Raw genomic sequence first — 19,863 nt, forward strand, 5'->3', positions numbered from 1 at the left:
ATGATGTATGGGGTGGTGAAAGTCAGGTGAAACAACAAAGCTGAAAAAATGGAGAGAATGATTAATTTTAGTAGTTGATAAATATTAGTTTAATATAATGGAGAAATTTATTTACATCACTTATCATCACCTTCCACATTACAAAAACATTATGTAGCTTTATGATCAGCACTTTAACTCCTAGAAACATTTACCCTCATTAAACTCCGTATACTTTACCTTCCTCAAAGTAATATTTAATTATTAGTTTTAATTTGCTAAGCAACTGATGTATAGTAGGTGCTTCAAAGATGAGCTGACCAGTCTCTCCACATCATGTCTAAAGCTATGCTCTATTTTCAATGTTTATAAGACAATATAAAATTAAGCAAATTACAGGGATCACGATACTTTATAAACTAAAATTCCAGTTAGTCTATCAAAGGAACTTTACTGAAATGAAGCATTACACAAGATCATACTGGCATTTTCCCCCTCCACTGTCTTTTTCTTTTTTTTGAATCAGGGTCTTGCTGTTGCCCAGGCTGCATAGCAGTGGCATGATCATGGCTCACTGCAGCCTTGAACTCCTGGGCTCAAGCGATCCTTCTGCCTTGGCCTCCCAAAGTGCAGAGATTAGAGGTGAAAGCCACCACGCCTGGCTATTCTTTGTTTTGTTTTGTTGAGATGGGGTCTCACTCTGTTGCTCAGGATGGAGTGCAATGGCACAATCACAGCTCACTGCAACCTCCACCTACCAGGCTCAGGCGATCCTCCCACCTCAGCCTCCTGAGTAGCTGGGACTGTAGGCATGCAACGCCACACCTGGCTAATTTTTGTATTTTTTGTAGAGACGGGGTTTCTCCATGTTGCCCAGGCTGGTCTTGAACTCCTAGGCTCAAGCAATCCACCTGCCTCAGCCTCCCAAAGTGCTAGAATTACAAGTGTCAGCCACCACACCTGGCCCTATTTTTAAAGTTACTATTCACAGGGTATCATATCATGGTTTTAATGAGTCACTTGCTGTACTGCCTGTGGGGTGAAGAGTAACTATCTCCTGATGGCGACGGCATCTCCTTGTCTGCCTGTCATGTTAAGCCAAATGTAGTCACATAAGAGAACAGCAAAGAAAAGATGGTCATTTGACTTCAGGGCAATTCATTCAAGAAGAGGAGAAGACTCTAACTGAAGGTCTCCATGACTATGAACGCCAACATCCCCATGACATGATGTGACACTACCCATTGGTATCACCCAGCAGGCTAATAAGCACTTCTGAAATGTTAAATGTGAGTAATACTAACTTGTGGTTTTTAATGTAATTCAATACATCACATCTGGACTTCTCCCACTATCACGCCTGTGATCTCAGCACTTTGGGAGGCAAAGGCGGGTGGATCACTTGAGCTCAGGAGTTTGAGCCCAGCCTGGGCAACATGGAGAAACCTCATCTCTACAAAAAATACAACAAATTAGCCGAGCATGGTGGTGTGTGCCTGTAGTCCCAGCTACCCAGGAGACTGAGGTGGGAGGATCACCTGAGCCCGGGAGGTGGAGGCTGCACTGAACCATGATCATGCCACTGCACTCCAGCCTGGGTGACAGAGTGAAACCTGTTTTAAAAAGAGCCTCACACCTTTCACTCGAGAAACTTTCATATCAACCAATGCTTTAACTTTGCTATCTTTCTCATATTAAGTAAATAATTCTCAGTTCCACTTGTTATTCACGTACTGGATTCTAGAACAGCCCCACATGAATACACTGCAGCAGTGACAGCTCTTAGTAAAGGCCCAGTTCACTCCTAAATAGAAGACTAAAGAAAAGCCTGGGCCAGGCACGGCGGCTCACGCCTGTAATCCCACCACTTTGGGAGGCTGAGGCAGGCAGATCACAAGGTCAGGAGTTCAAGACCAGCCTGGCCAACATAGTGAAACCCCATCTCTACCAAAATACAAAAATGAGCTGGGCATGGTGGCGCGCACCTGTAGTCCCAGCTACTCGGGAGACTGAGGCAGGAGAATCACTTGAACCCGGGAGGTGCAGGTTGTGGTGAACCGGGATCATGCCACTGCACTCCAGCCTGGGCAACAGAGCGAGACTCCGTCTCAAAAAAAAAAAAAAAAAAAAAGAATAGCCTGAAATAATGCATCCACCAGGGTATCACCAAAGCCAAATCCTTAAATAATACAAACAAGACTGTTATTAACGAGTACATGAAATACTGTATTTCCATTTGAGTTGTTCAGATTATAATTAATCAGGACGACCTCATCAAGGTCTCTCAGGAATACACAGCAGTTCTCTGCTTCTTTTCACTACTAGGTTAAATTTATTTAGGAAATGCATACGCTGTAAGTAAATGCTATTTTCTTTGACATTAAACATTATTACTCTCTAAATCTAATACAAAGAAAAAGAGAAACAAATTTATTTGCTAGTGGCTAATTCTGGTCTTGGAACAATAACTATTTTTTTTCTAAACACACAGCAGGAAAAGTGCTTCTGCATAATGCATTTCTCTTGATCCGGTTCCCAGCAATAGTTTCTCGATAAGACACAGATTCTGCAGGGAAACGGAACACTTCAGTTCCTCAAGGTAGTAAGAGAAAAAGACTCCTTGTATGTAATAGCCAGACATTTTATCGATAAAACTTGGGAGCACAATTTTAAAAAGTCAGGGGTTGGCCTCACTGGTGGAAAAAATATAATGCATTCATTCAAGCAACCAAACACAGGAGGCATTTCTGTAGTTATCTGAGGGCACCTCTCACGTTTACTGAGTCCGCTTCCGGGATTAGATACTTCAGGCTGCCAGCAGAAATCCTATCAAGTAAAAGTGGGCAAAATAGAAAATGGACTTTAAAATTGTCGTCCTTCCCTGGTGAGGCAACTGATTCAGAAGACAGTCTGCAAGAATATCATCATTTCAGATATCTATTCTGATACCTGATTTGTAGAGAAATGCTTTTGATGTCTGCAGTAATCTACAGAGATCGAAAGAGTCTCAAACACCAGAACGCCATCAGCGCCACCTCTAAAGAGGCGCAATACCTAGAAACCCAATCACCAGAGCTCCGAAAATGCAAAAGGGCCACCCCGAGCATCTATCCTGGCCCATCTGCGCGTGGAAAGTGCTCTCTGGTCGCCAGTCTGCAGGGAAGCAAAGCTCTCAGAAGTTCCTCCGAGCCTTCCATCCACTTTCAGGACTGCCCTGTACACGCGGGTGAATCGAGCGTCCCTCCGCTCCCCTGGTCTGTAGTTAGAGACAGTCCCCCGTCGCCCAATCCCGCACCCGCTGAGGAGCGCAGGGCTGTGCCCGCACCTCGCCTCGCACCTGCCTGCCCAGGGACACCGGGAGCTCCGCGGGCCCCGCCGCGGGAAGGAGGCGGCACTGGGTCCCAAAAACCCGTGTTGAGAAGCCGAGCGCCCCAACACACTCGCCGCCGGCCGGGCCGGGCCCCCGCGCGCCCCGACGCCGCCCCAGCCCCGCCCGCGCGCGCCCGACACGCTCGCCCCCGCCCTCGCTCCGACACAGACACACGCGCGCGTCCTCGCACCACTCCAGAAGCGCATCCGGCCCGCGCGCGCACCCAGACACGCGTGGCTCACACCCGCCGCACACGCCCCTCGCACAAACACGCGCGCCCCTCACGCCCTCGGCCACTCCAGACACACGGCCCCCGGCCCCACGCAGGCTCGGGCGTCGACACACCCTCGCGGCATGGACACGCGTGTCTCCCACCCACTCCTCGGCCAAACGCACCCCTCCCTGCAGCCCCTCACCCTTGCTCCTCACACTCACTCCCCACTCTCGCCCCAGAAACACGCCCCCCACACCGGGCCCACCGGATCCCCACACTTCCCACTCGCGCCAGAAACGCGCGCACCCTCGTGGCCCCTCCCCGCCGCGCGTAAACACGCCCGGTCCGCGCACGCCCTCCCGGCCTGGCCCCGCACACTCGCGCCAGAAACACGCGTGGCCGCGCACCACGCTCCCGGCCCGCGAGCACGCGTGCCCCCCACGCCCCGGCCCCGCCCCCGCCCCGCGCGCGCCCCCGCCGGCCGCCGCCCTCGACCGCACGCGCCCTCCGCCTAGCCCCGCGCCGCCGCGCACTCACCCGGACCTGCTGAGCTCGGCTCCCGCTCGTCAGGCTTGCGCCGAGCCGCCGCTCACTGGCTCCCGCGCCCCGCCCGGCCCCGCCCGGCCCGGCCCGGCCCAGCCCGGCCCCGCGCCCGCTCAGCTCCACTCGCCGCAGCTGGAACGACTCGCGGGGCTTCGGGTACCGCGGTCTCCCCGCCACTGCCCGAGTGCGCCGCCCGGACCAATGGTGGGGCGCGGCGGTGAGCTCACCGGACTAGACCCCGCCCCCCAGGCCGCGTGGTCCAATCGGAGGATGCGACGTCACCCGGAGCCGGGCAGAGGCTGGTGCGGGGCGCGGAGCCGCTCGGCGCGGGGACTGCGCCGGAACTGCGCCCGAGCCGCGCTGGACGGCGGGGGCCCGGCCGGAGGTTGCGGGCGGAGCGCGGCCCGGGCGTCCCCGCGCGAGAGCCGGGCCCCCGGTCCCTCGCGACGCGGTCCCCGCCGCTCCGCCCGCCCGGCTCAGCGCGGCCCGCGAATGGGGCGGCGACGGTTCCCTCGAGGCCGGGACGGCTCGGAGCCCGACGGCTGCGCCCGCTGCCCGGGCCGACGGCCCCCGGAGCCCCGCGCGGGCCGCCCGTTCCCCTTCCCGCGGGGCCGCCCCGCGCCCGCCCTGCCCGGCTCCCCGCGCCGTCGGGGCCGCCCGAAGCTCCGCGCCGAGGGCCCGCGTTCCCGGGCTCGGGCTCCCTGCGCGGCCCCGGCGCGCCCTGCGGCGGCGGCGTCTGCAATGCAGCCGGCGGGAGGAGCCGGCGCTGCGCAACGAGCTGGGAGGCGTGGGGGCCGGGCGGGAGGGAGGGGGCCGGGGCCCGAGGACCCGGGGAGGGGCGGGGCGGAGGACGGTGGGCGGGGACGGTGGCGGCGGCTCCGGCTTTGGGGAGGGGGTGCGGCGCTGGGCCCCCTTAGCTGGAGTGCAGGCTCCGCCCACCCTTTGGGTCTAACCTCCCCGTTCCAAAGTTCCAGCTCCAGCCCTGCGCACTTGGGGACTTCTGCGTGAGGGTCTCTCGCCCCGGCCACAAATCCCGAGCCGCACCTCTTAATCGAGGCTCAGGCGTCCCGAACGGATCCCGCTTTCTTTTTTCCCTGTGCTGTTTGCACTCCCACGGCCTCGCACAGAGAAAGTGCCTGACCCCAAGACCTGTGATGAGACCGCCTATTTTGTTTTTGTTATATACTAATAGATATAAATATATAGATACAGTCAATTATCTGTAAAATCGGCCATGTCTCTGCCATCTGGGTAAAAAGGTGTCTCGAAATTGGGGGCGGAGTCTCTTTTCTGACCCTACCCAAACGCACACAGAAACAACCCCAACATTTGCAGAGCCCTTAAGCCTGTACACCCAATGAGGAATCGCTGGTTAGAGGCCGCGTGAAGGACACCCTGACCAAGCTGGGTCCTGCCCATGCCGGTAGATCGTCCATGGCTTCCCTTGGGGGCTGCCACCCACTGTAAACCTGAGCAAGTTCATCTCCTGTTCCGAAGCCTGCCCTGGCAAAGCCCCAGTACATATTCCAATCCTGCTCTAGGTCAGTATTCCCACTGCACCTGTCTACCCCTCGCCCGCCCCCCGGGTCACCACGCAGGACCCCTTGCACGCTCCCCCCACCACCTTTGCTATGCAACTCCTCCCCTTTATCTGCTAGGGAGACTCCTATGCATTCATCAAGGTCCAGCTCAAATCTGGCCACCCTCAGTGGCTTTTCCTGACGCTCTCAGCAGAACCAAACCTCCAGCTTTGTTATGTGTTGGTGTTGCAGTACACAGTGAGTGAGTTCTGTTTGTTTTCCAGGGCGGCAATGAAAGGGTAGTCATCAGGGACACATAGGCTCGGGAAACCAACCCCCTGGGTTCAGAGTGGGCTCGTTGCTAGCTGTGTGCTCCACTGTCTGTGCCTTCATATCTATGGTGCGGGAGTTAAAGGAATCAATAGGTGGAAGGTGCATGTACCAGTGCCTGGCACTGATGTACATTCAATCAAAGTTAGCTACCGTTGCCAGCTTTGCCAAGACGGGGTACTTGGGGGCGAGGAGGAGTGGCTGGAGGCTGGGGTTGGGGTGGCTTCTGGGTTTCTGGTGCTGTTTTAATCTCGACCTGGGCACTGGTTTTAGTTTGTGAAAAATCATTGAGTTGCATACTTAGAATATGTGCACTTTTCCATATGTCCATCATACATTAATAAAAAGTGTTTCTAGAAGTTAGTTGTTTTTCACTAAGAGCAGGACAGCCCTCATCTCCTTGAGAACAAGAACAAAGCCTGACTTATCCCAGCAGCTTGCACAGTGCTGGCGGGTCACACTGTAAGTGCTCAGCTGATGGTGGTTGAATTGCTCTGAATGGATTGTGAGCAAGAGACCAGCAGGGGTGGAGGCTGACAGGAGAGACAGCGCCTGCCTCTGTACTCTAAAGTGCCAGGGAACTCGTGGTGATTTGGATCCAATTCAGGCACCTGAAGCCCAGTTAAAGAGAAGGAATCTTCAGTCTTTTCTCTCTCAGGTGGGGAAGTTCTTTTTCCTGTTGTTGTTGTTTGTTTGTTTGTTTTGGCAGACACAAGTTTCAGCCCTGGCATCCCAGCTGTCTGAAGGAGGGGCCTCAGGGGTACCCATGACCCCTCACCCTTCCTCCAGCAGCCCCACCTCTGCCGAGCAGGTGGGACAGGTGGGGTCATGGCTGCAGCAGCCCAGGAGGCACTGGCTGAGCCCTGCTGAGTGGGTTGGGGTCCGGAGCCTGGGGTGACGTTTCTGCATGGGGAATGTCCTGGTACTGTTCTGCATGGGGAATGTCCTGGTACTGTTTCTCGGCTGGGCTCGTTCTCCTGGAGTGCCTGCCACTCACTGCACCACAGGAGCAGGAGGCTTCCTTGGGTCCCTTTCTTGGAAAGTCAGGCAGAGCTAGGGTGGGATGAGCTGGGTGCTCCTGAGGCGAGACCCGAGCGCTGCCAGCGCCCTAGAACTGAATCTCCACAGGTGGTTCCTTGTGGTATTCATGTTCTTTCTTCCAAGTTAGAGAAAATGAGAGAATAAGGCACGCGCATGATTCAAGCATATTGTTACACTGGGTTTTTATGGGGCTTTGAGCATACCTGGGTTGTTTTGTAAAATAGAGAAAAAGAATACTCAGTTATGAGTCCATTGGCACTACCCAGGTTAAGTGCAGTTTTTGTCCTTTAAAGCAGATACAGCTGGGCACGGTGGCTCACACCTGTAATCCCAGTACTTTTAGGAGGCTGAGGCAGGAGGATCACTGGAACCCAGGAGTTCAAGACCAGCCTGGGCAACATGGTGAGATCTCCTCTCTACAATTTTTTTTTAAAAAAATTAGCGGGGTGTGGTGGTGTGTGTCTGTAGTCCTAGCTATTTGGGAGGCTGAGGCAAGAGGATTGGTTGAACCCAGGAGGTTGAGGCTGCAGTAAGCCATGATCACACCACTGCATTCCAGCCTGGGCAACAGAGCAAGACCCTGTCTCAAAAAGGGGGAGAAAAAAAGCAGATACAGGGAGTTGATATATCAGCCCTAACCCTGCTGAGGGTCTCAGGATGAACCCAGGGGGTGGATCCTGTTGCAGAGGAGGAAGAAGGGAATTTCAGTCTGTTGGATGCCTGTTATCTGCCTGCTGTTGTGCCAGGCACTCACGCTGCTGCTAATTCTCCTGCAAGCAGGATATTCCGTAGAGGGTAAGACGAAAGCTTCAAAAAGTCAGATAACTTGCTCAAAGACACACAGCTGGAAAGCAGTGGATCTGGGTTTCACTTCAGAGCCTGTGTTCATTCTGCCCTATTCCAAGCACCTAAAAACTCTTACCATTAAGTAGATATCATTTGTTTAACAGAACAGTCTGGAAATTTCTACAAAGGATTTTTTTTTTTTTTTGAGACAGGATCTCATTCTTGCCCAGGCTGGAGAGCAATGGCATGATCTTGGATCGATGCAGCCTCAATCTCTACAAAGGAATTTTACTACAATGATTAAAGTTAGAGATGCACAACAGAAAGTCCACATCAACTGATTTCATTACACCTGTTACATTTCAATTCACTCCAGGGAAATGGTAGTCATTAATATTATATACCAAATATCTCTGGTTGCTATCCCTGGGGGTGCTTTGCACTGGCCTGAACCCTTTGAAGTTAGATGTGACCATGTGACTTTCTTAAGCCAATGAAACATGAATAAATCTGATGTGTATTATTACAGATAGAAGCTTTAAGAGCCAGTGACCTGCCCACCACATTCTTTCCCCCGGCCCTGGCAATTGTGCAAGCTTGTTTATAGGAAAAGGTAGCCTCTGCCAGCTGGGGCCCCTGTGTGACCATGATGAGTAGGGCCCTCCCTAGCAATTGTAGTTGGACTTGTAGCATGAATGAGAAATCCAGTCCTGAGATTGAATTGGTTGTTACTGCAGTATAATCTAACCTCTCCTGTCTGATAAGAAATCAGATGTTTCTGTATATATCAACTTCCAGTAAAAGAAAAAATCATAAGATTCTGCTCAAACTAAGTGACAATTTAAAAATAAGAGCAAGATGCATATTCAGTATATCTTTAAGGCTTGAAGAAATAGAAAATATTTTAAAAAGCCCAGGTAAAGCTGACAAGGCAATTCAATGGGGAAAGAATCGTCTTCAACAAATGGGGCTAGGACAATGGGCTATCCACATGAAAAAGAATGAAGTTGAACCCCTGCCTCACACCATATATAAAATGTAACTCAAAGTGGATCAAAGACCTACATATAAGAGGTAAAGCTACAAAACTCTTGGAAAAAAAATACGGCAGTAAACCTTCATGACCTTGGATTTGGCGATAGTTTCTTAAATATATCAAAAGCACAAGCAACCAAAGGAAAAAATAAATAAATTGAACATTATCAAAATTGAAAACCTCTTTGCTTCAAAGGGCAACATCAAGAAGTAAAAAGACATTTCACTAAAAGGGAGAAAATATTTGCAAATCTCATATTTCATAAGGGACTTGTATCTCAAATATAAAGAGAACTCTTACAGCTCAAAAATAAAAAGCAAAGAACCCAGTTTTTAAAATGGGCAAAGTATCTGAATAGACATTTCTCCAAAGAAGATCAATAATAAGGGCAATAATCAATAATGCTCAACATTTGATTTGAGGAAATCAAAGTCACCGAGGAAATGCAAATCAAAACCACAATGAGATACCACTTCACACCCACTAAGTGACTATAATCACAAAGAAAGACAATAACAAGCGTTGGCAAGGATGTGGAGAAATTTGAACTTTTGTACACTGGTGGTGGAAATGTAAAATGGCACAGCTACTTAGGAAAACAGTCTGGCAGTTCTTCAAAAGGTTAATTATAAAGTTATGATGTGACCCAGCCATTCCATTCCTAGGTATATATCCAAGAGAATGAAAAGAGATGTCCATACATATGGACATTCACTTAGCAATAAAAATAATGAAGTACTGATACATGCTGCAACATAGGTGAACCTTAAAAACATCATGCTAAGTGCAGGAAGCCAGCCACAAGTCCATACATTGTATTACATCATTTATAGAAAATGTCCAGATTAGGAAAGTTTATGGTGACAGGAAATAGATCAATAATTGCCTAGGGAGGGTGGTGGGGGGGAGCTGAGGAGGAATGGGGAGTGACCCTGGTTCATGGGCACCAGGATGTTTCTTGGGGGATGAAAATGTTCTAAAATTAGTTTGTGGTGATGACTGCACAACCCTGTGAAAACACTCAGAACTTTGTACTTCAAATAGGTAAATTGTATGGTATGTTAATTATGTCTTAATAAAGCTGTAACACACACACATAGACAAAGGAGAATAGAAAGAGAATGAAGAAGTATAGAATAGAAATCAATGGATTTAACTTGAGAAAAGAAGACTGACCGACGGAAAAAGCTAGGCTCAGGTCAGGAGAGTCTGATGGCCGATCCTCCCAGTGAGTCAGTCTGGGCCAATGTGGGGTACAGTGGCAGGAGGGGAATCTGAATAGACAGGCCCTGTCCCATGACTACTCAGTGAGGAGACTGGCACAGGGGAGGCCCTGAGTCACACGATGGTGATGCCCAGGGCAGAAGATGTCAGAAGACAGGCAGTTTCTCACAGTGCTTCTGAAGGTCGCGAAAAAGCCAGGGGTGAGTCTGTAAAGTCCCTGCTGGCCATGATGATGTCCCTGACAGCTGGGGATCCTGGCGAGAACAGCATTCAGAACTTGGGATTTTCCTTGCAGATCATAATGGTTGGCTGACTCAGGGGAAAGGGGGAGCTTTGCAGAGAGCCTCAAACATCTCCAGCTGAGCTGCACCTGTCAGGGCCCCTGAGCCATCCAGGAAGAAGGAGGCACTAAGGTGGGGAATGGGGTCAGCAGCCTGGGCTCTGGTTCCAGTTCCGCACCCCCCCCTTGCCCCCCAGAACTACCTGTATGGCAAGCTCCTTTCCCTTCCTGTGCCTCAGTTTCCTCCTCTGTAAAATCAGTTTAGACTACACTGCAAGGTTGTCCAGCCCGCAGCCAGTGGGCTGCATGCCAGCCAGGACAGCTTTGAATGTGGCCCAACACAAATTCGTAAACCTTCTTAAAACATTATGAAATTTTTTTGTGTGTGATTTTTTTAACCTAATCAGCTATCGTCAGTGTTAGTGTACTTTATGTGTGACCCAAGACAATTCTTCTTCTTCTGCTGTGGCCCAGGGAAGACAAAAGATTGGACACCCTGAACTAGAGTCTCAACATAATTCTTTAAAAATCCTGTTTAATCCAAATCCGTTGTTGCTGCTGAAGGGACAGGTCTAAGGCCATGTTGGTGGGGGGGGGGGGGGGGCGGGGGTCACAGTGCATGGCCAGCATGACCTGACAGAGCAGGTGCCCCTATGCTTCAGCTGCAGGGACTCTGGGCTTAAAATCATCAGTCCCATGAGTGCAGTTGCATGTGTGAGCTTGGCCAACCCACAGCATCAAGAGAACGTACCCATTCTCATCATTTTGAGCCATTCAGCTTTGGGTTGGCTTGTTATACGGCCAGAGATAATGGTCCTGACAGTGATGTGGAGAGTAGTGGGGAGAAAAAGTGTTTGCTACCAGGATATGCCATGATTGGCGTCATCCTGGGAAGGTGCCAGCTGTAATATGGAGGGAGGAAGAGATGCATTAGCCATCAGCCCAAAAACTGGCAGTTTCTCCTAATGGACATAATGCAGAAAAGAATCCAAGGAAGTGGAGTGAAACCACCTTCAACTCATTCTCCCTGCTGGCTGACACAGGCCCATCCATTCCGCCAGCAACTTCTACCAGGCCCCCACTATTACACACATGTTGGATGATAAAATACACAGCTATTCTCCCCATTAAAGTGGGCGAAATGCAGAGACATCTCTGCTGTGAAGGGGAGCAGGATACTAAAAAGCGAATTGTCCCAAATCAATTCAGGTGGTGGGAAGGCATGGTGAAAAAATGCCCACGGGGCTGCAATGTCAGATTGCAGCAGTGTGACACACTGAGTTCGAATCCCCAGCAGTGTGACACAGGACAAGTCACTTGACTCCTCTGAGATTCAGGCTCCTCGTCAATAGAATGGGGATGGAAAGATCTGGAATACGGCCAGGATGAAGTTGGATAATAAACTTAAGTAGATAGCCCAGGGCCTGGTGGGAGCTCAGTGAGGGCTCAGGGGATAGAACCCGGAAATCACCATCACTTTGGGTCCTCCTGTCCTCAGGATGTGCTCCAGATCTTTCAGGGTGGCAGATGCCTTCCTGCCACTTTCCTTCCTATGCTGTTCGAATGAGCTTGCCTTTCCCGCGTGCACAGCAGCCGTGTGAGGGAGTTGGCCAGGATGCCCTAGGCAGATTGAGTAATCCCACACAGGTACAAGAGAGGTGCTCCAACGGAATCTTATTCTGTAGCCATTCAGGAGTAGCTGGAGTGAGAAGATCCAGGCCCAGACCTCTTAGCATGCACTGGTTTAACTCACAGGTCCCACCCAGCCCAGCCTGCACCAGCAAAGCAATACAGGCTGTTTCTTCTAAGCAAGAATTCCCACATGTCCGTGCACTTCTTCACCTGGCTAAGGGCTCACAGATCCTCCCGTGCAGAGTGTATGGGCTGCCCCGGCCTTCTCTACGGCTCCCTGTGCAGGGTCCAACCCTTCTCAAGCTCCTGAAGAGGTGCTCAGGAGACCCCAGTCTTCAGGTCTGAGACAGCATCAGAGGTCCTGTGGGGCTACAGTCAACTTTTCCATGAGGCAGAAAGACCCCGCTGAGCCTTCAAAGAGGATGCCGTGTACCCTACAGCCCAGTAGAGTCACAGTGGTAAATGGGCATTTTAATCAGAAAAGTACTCTCAAAAAATGCACTAAATCAAGCTGTCATGGTGTGGCTTTCTTATAAAGCAGATAACATTTATTTAAAAAAAAAAAAACTGGCTGGGCACTGTGGCTCACGCCTGTAATCCCAGCACTTTGGGAGGCTGAGGAGGGTGGATCACGAGGTCAGGTGTTCGAGACCAGCCTGGCCAATATAGTGAAACCCTGTCTTTACTAAAAATACGAAAAAGTAGCCAGGTGTGGTGGTGGTGCCTGTAGTCCCAGCTACTCGGGAGGCTGAGGCAGGAGAATTGCTTGAACCTGGGAGGTGGAGGTTGCAATGAGCCGAGATTGCGCCACTGTACTCTGGCCTGGGTGACAGTGTGAGACTCCGTATCAAAAAACAAAACAAAACAGCAACAACAACAACAACAAAAACTTAGAGATCTAATTAAAGAGAAACAAGTGTGCTCTCTCATAGGCAACAGTGGAGTCAAAAGACTGTGACATTTATGAGAAAGCCATTTTGACATCACCATCCTCACAGCCACTGTCAGGTACCCGTGAAAATGAGAGCTGGAAAGTTGTCCTTTTAGGGAAGCAACTAGCTACTCCCTAAGAATAATAAGTACCAAGGTCATGAAGAGAGGAGCTGTGCTGTTACCAACAGGAGACAGAGCAATCACAAAGGAAGGCCCAATTCTGTGCAAGTGCATTTTAAATGACAGCCGTCTCCTGCACCAGGGGAGGCAGAGCTGACATATTTAGTTCAGGGAGCATTTGCAGATACCTTTGGTGCTAAATGACATTACTTAGAAAAAGAAAAAAGTGGCCAGGGAAAAGCGCAGACATGACACACACTCGCATGCCCCCACCCCCTGCTGATCTCTCTTTGGCACCCTGGGTCACTTTTTCACTGTGGCCCCTCATGGTGCAGCCACAGTCCCATGCAGGCCAGCACCTCACTGGCTCTGGAACCAACGAGGTGGAGGCTGTCCCCTGCTTGGCTCTGCTGCCCCCCAGGGCCTAAGAAGCACCTATGTCCAAAGTGAAATACCATGGATCATGCTCTGTCTCCAGAGTGGGAACAAGAAACGCAGCCCCACCCAATGATCCTCCTGGCCTAATCTCACTTTCAAGTGACTTGGAATAATGCCAGGGCGTTTCACCAAATATAAAAATGAGCACCCACTCACTCTGTTACTGGGAATGAAAAAATGAGAACGCCAGGGGAGGAATGATGTCTTTGAGTGCAACTGGGGGCCTTGGAGCTTCAGGCTCCCTGCCGCGCCCTCTTTTCTCTGCTCAGAGCTCGCTCTTGCCTGCTGCTTTCCAGGGGAGGGGTGTAAAGACTCCCGATGAATGCGTCAGTCATTTCCAAGTTCCAGAGTGCTGGGGGCTTCCAGGGCATCAGGCCCCACCTCGTGGGGGCTGTGTCTGCAGCATTTCTGGGCTGGCTCCAAAGCACCTCTGTGCAGGCCCTGTGCAGAGCTATCTACCGGTTTCTCCTGGCTTTAGCTCTCCTGGGTGACCCAGACCAGACCTTCTGATGTCATAATAAACATCATGGAGCTTATAAAATTAGAGCAATGATGCATTTTTTATGCCTCAGGAATTGCACTGAATTGTTAATGTCTTGGAAAATGGCTGAATGCTGCATTTGTAGCTTTCCTTTCCCTTAAGGGTGAATTATTGAGCAGGAATGCTCTCTCCCCAGGTCCCCGCCCTGGCTCAGAGATCCCTGTCTGCACCCAGCTGGGCACTAATTGCAAGGTCCGATCCATTCCCATCAGTGTTGAGGAGAGGAAGAGAGGTCTTGTTGGAGAAGAGCAGCCATCGAGGAGGGGACAGTGGTGCTAGGGCTTCCTTCAGCCTCCCAGCCCCCAGCACAGGAGAGGGAGACAGCAGAGAGGGCCGGAGGGAGGGAGCTGGTGGCTTAAAATGGAGCTGTTCACAACCCCGCACAGCAAATGGAGCCATTGGGAGGACACTTGACTGAGAGGAGAGCATTGCTCGAGCCAGGGGTGCCGTCTGCAGGACGGAGACAGGAGGCAGTGTTGTTTCCAGGGCATCGTGGACCATGGCACAGGTGAGCAATTTAAAAAGGTGATTGGAATCATATGTTAGAATAATCACCTTAGCAGTCAAAGGCTCCTGGAATTTGTCATTTAATTTCATATTTTAGGTGGACTGATCTGTGATTTAGTTAATTTCACATCTCCATCTAGGAAAACTGGAGCTCTGCACAATATTTTCTGCAGACGACAAAGTATTCACCCAAACTATTTCTCATAGTAAAATGTGCTCTTTGTCCCCAGAGAACTGCTGAATACTACATAAGATCTGTGTAGGAGCCATGCTTTAACAACAACAACAAACACCTCAGACACACAACAACCCTTTCCTCCCTCGATAAAGATACTGAAAAGAATCTGGTCTCTGGGGTGAGAAGTAGGGGAAGCAGGTGCAAGCAGGTGGGTGCAGAGGAGTGGGAAGATGGCATTTTGTGTAGGAAAGAATTTAACGTTGCCCAAAGAGAGGTCTGGCTTTTGTCCTCACCTTCTGGGAGGTGAACTCTAAGCCCTTGGAATATCATGCCTGATTGGAGTTTGTTTGCCTGGGATCCTTGTGTCACAGAATGGTCTAACCATATGATTTAGGGTAGATGCTGGCCACACTGGATAGGTTTAGGGTAGGGGTTGGCTGTGCCAGAAAGACCAACAATGTGACTTAGGGTGGGGGCTTTGGGTCACGTGGTATCAGCTGACTCTGGAGGAGCTGGAGAGGGAGGGCAGTCACCTGTGTGATGGAGCCACAATAAAAACTCTGAACACTGGGGCTATGGTGAGCTGCCCTGGTTGGCAGTACTCCATGGGTACTGTCACACATCAATGCCAGGAAAGTCATGCTTTTCATGACTCCACGGGGAAGAGGACAGTGGAAGCTCCATGTCTGGTACCTTCCTGGACTATGCCCTATGCCCTTCCTCCCTTGGCTGATTTTAATCTGTATCCTTTTGATGTAATAATGTGCAACTGTGAGTATGAGAGCTTTTGATGAGTTCTGCATCCTTCCAGTGAATGATCAAACCTGAGGGTGGTCTAGGGTACCCCTTGCAGTTGGTGCAGCAATAAAGGTGGTCTTATGTGGATGGTGCTCCCTTTAACTTGACAGGTGGCTAACTGATATGGTTGGCTGTGTCCCCACCCAAATCTCATCTTGAATTTCCATGTGTTGTGGGAGGGACCCAGTCGAAGATAATTGAATCATGGAGGCAAGTCTTTCCTGTGTTGTTCTCACGATAGTGAATACACCTCACGAGATCTGATGGTTTTAAAAACAGCAGTTGCCCTGTAAGAGCTCTTTCTCCCTTTGCCTGCTACTATCCATGTAAGATGTGACTTGCTCCTCCTTGCCTTCCACCATGATTGTGAAACTTCCCCAGCCACGTGGAACTGTAAGTCCAATTAAACCCCTTTCTTTTGTAAATTGCTCAGTCTTGGCTATGTCTTTATCAGCGGTGTGAAAACAGACTGATACATTAACACTTGCACATTCTTTCTATATATGAAGGGCACCCCTATGAGCACACATTACAGTTTTGATAGAGAATTAGCCACTGTCAAGTGTGTTCCCTCCAGATGGAGGCACAGAGGGGTTCCCCTGGCTTCTCACACCTCCCGGACACTCAAGCACTCATCACATTAATTGTGTTGTCCCGTGTGCCCCCTGCCCTGGGCTGTGAGTTCCTGGGGCGTGGGGGGATGCCTGGTTGATGGGTAAAGCCTTGGTTCTAGCAGGTACTGCTGAATGACAGATGGGTGGACGGGCTGCCACCTATCAACGCTGTTTCTTCCATATAGTTTATGACCCAGTTTGGGGGTGAGGTGCCTGTGAATGACAACCTGAGGCTGGGTGCTGGGAGGCTTCAACAGGGCCATGATGTGAAGCACCAGGCCTGGGGCCTGGCTGGTGATCATTACTGTCACTGTCACACCAGTGTGTTTTGAAGCAGCAGGATTCCTGTGCATAGGGAGGTTTTCATGGCCCCGACTCACCTACTCACTCATTCATTCATTCATTCTTTCTTTCTTTCCTTCACCAGGCTAATGTGGGACTGGGTCAGGGGCATTACAGAGGGTCAGATGAGGCTCTCCTCCAGGGTCCATGCACCACAACCTACCATGTAGTGACTTGCCAAGGACCGGCCTGAGAAACCCCCTCCCTCTCTGCGGCCTAGAGAGAGGGCTGAGCAGCTCCAGGAAGAAAAGTGCTTTTTCCTTTCTCTTCCAGCTTCAGTGAGCTGAAGGGAGGATTTCTCACCAGGTGGCCCTCTAAAAGCTCTGAAGGCAGCCTCAGGGCAGGTTCAATAAAGAGGTAGCTGAGGGTCAAGCTTCTGCACTTTGGTCTTGGGTCATTTGCCTGGAGCTTGTTCAGTGACAGGGAGACCCAAAGGGAGGTGACGCTGCCTGGTTAGTCCTGGACACCCTACCCAGCCTGGTTCTGATGTCAGAGAGGATATCCGGGTGGCTGGATCCTAAAGCTGCAGTCAGCCCTGAGGACAATGGCCCTGAAGATACCACTAGGCCATCTGTCCCTCCCTCCTTCCCTCCCTCCCTCCCTCCTTCCTTCCCTTCCTCCCTCCCTTCCTTCCCTCCCTTGAAGAAACCTTCAACGAGACCCTACTGTGTCCCTGGACCCCTACACTGGGGCACAATGATAATTAAGACAGAAGTTCTTGGCCTTGGGACTCAGCAATATTGTCATGCTTATCAATTTCCTCCACACCCACAGATGTGCTTTATTCAGTGCCACCTCCACGCAGACATTTCAGACTTCTCTCTCTCTCTCTCGCTCTCTTGTCTATTTGCTCTCTCAGCTCTGGGGCTACACCCACCTGCCATTGACTTTTCACACAGATGTCCCAAAAGCCCCTTAAACTCAGCTCAACTCCTGACTGGTCCTCCTCCAAGGTGAATGACATGGAGCCTCCATAGTGAATCCACCCACAAGTCCTCCTGATGCCATCTCCTCGGTGGCTCTCACACTGTCCCTGTGCCCCCAGAACTGCCAAGTTACCATCATCTCTAGCCAGGATGATTTCCTGGTCTCCCCTCACCCTCTCTGAGCCTCCTTCAATCTGTTCTCCATGTGGCTGCCATGTGCGCTTCTTCAGAAGCCAACTTGGTCACGTCCCTGCCTCTCGAACCCTCAGTGGCTTTCCTCTCCTTGGGGATAAAGCCTGGCACACACAGCCCTGGCTCTGAGGGTCCCTCCAGCCCCTGTGGCCTGATTCACTGCCTGCCCCTCTGCCTCACTGGCTTCATGGCTCCCTCCCACCACAGAGTTTCTGCGTGTGCCATTCCTGCGGCCTGGAATGTTTGCCTTCTCTCTTCATGGAGTTAACTTGTGCTCATCGTTCAGCTCTTGGTTTGGGGGTCATTTCTTCAAGAAATCCCTCCCACACCTCCCCGAGAAGTCACCATCCTCCATTATACGGTCCCCAAATGCTTGTTTGTGCGAAGACAGGTGGTCAGTTTGGATGTTTCCTCCCCTGGACGGGAAGCTCGTTGACTGCAGGTCCTCATCTGATCCATTTCTTCTGATCCTCATCACGTGACGCAGTGCCTGGCACCTAACGGGTACTCCACTGACGGTTGTTGTGAATAACCGGGAAGCAAGGACAGGCTCTAGCCCTGGGAGGCAGCTCCAAAGTAGTGCAGGTGCAACAGGAAGAGGCTCCAGAAGCCTCGCATGGCATAGAGGTCAAGAGCGGATGATGGGGTCGCACTGCTGTGTGTGACTCTCTCTGCGCCACCCACTCACTGTTGTCTGAGCATCCCCATCTGTGGAACAGGGGCCTCACGGGTCACCGGGAAGTCTCAGTGAGTCACTACACGTGGGTACACATCAGTACTTCGTGGCCAGGTCCTGGCAGGTGGTGCGTGTGCAGATGTCAGCTGCTGTCCCTCCTGGTGGCAACTCTGTGCCAGAAGGTGTTTTGCTGAAAGAAACAATCCTGGTGGCTCAGAAGTCTGCCATGTGTCTCAAGACCAATCGATGCAGCTTGGTGCCACTGAAGTGACGCAGGATGTCACCAGCTCTTCTGAAGACCACCAAATGGGGTGTGGGGCTGGGGTAGAGTTCCTTGCCCACATGCCAGCACATCTCAGGATTTGGTATGACAGGAGACACTCCGAGGCCTCCACTGGGTACCTCCCGATCTGCTGATGCCAGAACTGGTCCTTCTGCATGAGGGCCAGGGAGCAGAGGGCTAGAGCCAGGTCACTGCTCCCTCTCTCCTGCCAGTGTGAATGCCGGGAGAGTGTCAGCTCACTCCGTGGGGACACCGGAGGCAAACCTTGACCTCGCCAAAGAAACCACAACCCACCACACAGAAGCCGCCCAGGGCTCCCAGCCGGCTCTTTCTTCTTATTTTGAGATGGAGTTTCGCTCTTGTTGCCTAGGCTGGAGTGCAGTGGCGCAATCTTGACTCACCGCAACCTCTGCTTCCCGGGTTCAAGTGATTCTCCTGTCTCACTCAGCCTCCCGAGTAGCTGGGATTACAGGCGCCCGCCACCACACCTGGCTAATTTTTTGTATTTCTAGTAGAGACGGGGTTTCACCATGTTGGTCAGGCTGGTCTTGAACTCCTGACCTCAGGCGATACGCCCAACTCGGCCTCCCAAAGTGCTGGGATTACAGGCGTGAGCCACTGTGCCCACTAGCCGGCTCATTTCTTATCTGCCTTTGTGTCCTAGCTTCTGGGGCATGGGTAAATTTGGCCGCGTGATGGAGACGGGGAGGCAGACGGAGGAGAGCATGCAGAAGGAGTCAGGAGGTGACTTCCATCCCGATTCAGCGATGGCTTGGGGCCAGCAGCTGCTCTTCCTGGGGCCTGGGTTCCTTCCAGAAGAATGAGGAGATTGGAGTGTGGGACAAGTTCCAACTCCTGAACAACCTCCGTTTGTTTTTGGTGTATCAACTGTTTTCCCTCTGCCACTGATTTTTCTTTTTTTTTTGAGATGGTCTCGCTCTGTCACTCAGGCTAGAGTGCAATGGCACAATCTCAGCTCACTGCAGCCTCAACCTCCAGGGCTCCAGCGATCCTCCTGCCTCAGCCTCCCGAGTAGCTGGGACCACAGGTGCCACCTGTGCCACCACACCTGGCTAATTTTTGTATTTTTTGTCAAGACAGGGTTTCATCATGTTGCCCAGGCAGGTCTTGAACTCCTGACCTCAAGCAATCCTCCTGCCTCAGCTTCCAAAAGTGCTGGGATTACAGATGTGAGCCACCGCGCCTGGCTTGCCACTGATTTTTTTTTTTTTGAGAAGGAGTTTCACTTTTGTCATCCAGGTTGGAGTGCAATGGCGTGGTCTTGGCTCACTGCAACCTCTGCCTCCTGGGTTCAAGCGATTCTCCTGCCTCAGCCTCCCGAGTAGCTGGGACCACAGGT

At 51.4% G+C, this 19,863-nt stretch overlaps 1 protein-coding gene across 31 annotated transcripts in view; it reads right to left on the reverse strand.

Annotated features, from left to right (window-relative positions):
• Positions 1-19,863, reverse strand: part of CAMTA1 (calmodulin binding transcription activator 1) — a 981,226-nt gene that overhangs the window by 61,427 nt on the left and 899,936 nt on the right. For 7 of the 31 annotated variants that reach the window (XM_063805502.1, XM_063805495.1, XM_063805475.1 and 4 more), the window contains exon 1: positions 4,101-4,265. The exons of 23 other annotated variants lie outside the window; for them this stretch is intronic. The gene's annotated coding sequence lies outside the window, so the exon portion shown is untranslated. Of the gene's footprint in view, positions 1-4,100; positions 4,266-19,863 lie in introns of those variants that run through there. One more of the 31 variants, XM_024356112.2, reaches the window with a different exon arrangement.

The sequence above is a fragment of the Pan troglodytes genome, chromosome 1, assembly GCF_028858775.2.
Source record: "Pan troglodytes isolate AG18354 chromosome 1, NHGRI_mPanTro3-v2.0_pri, whole genome shotgun sequence".
NCBI classification, from domain to species: Eukaryota; Metazoa; Chordata; class Mammalia; order Primates; family Hominidae; genus Pan; species Pan troglodytes.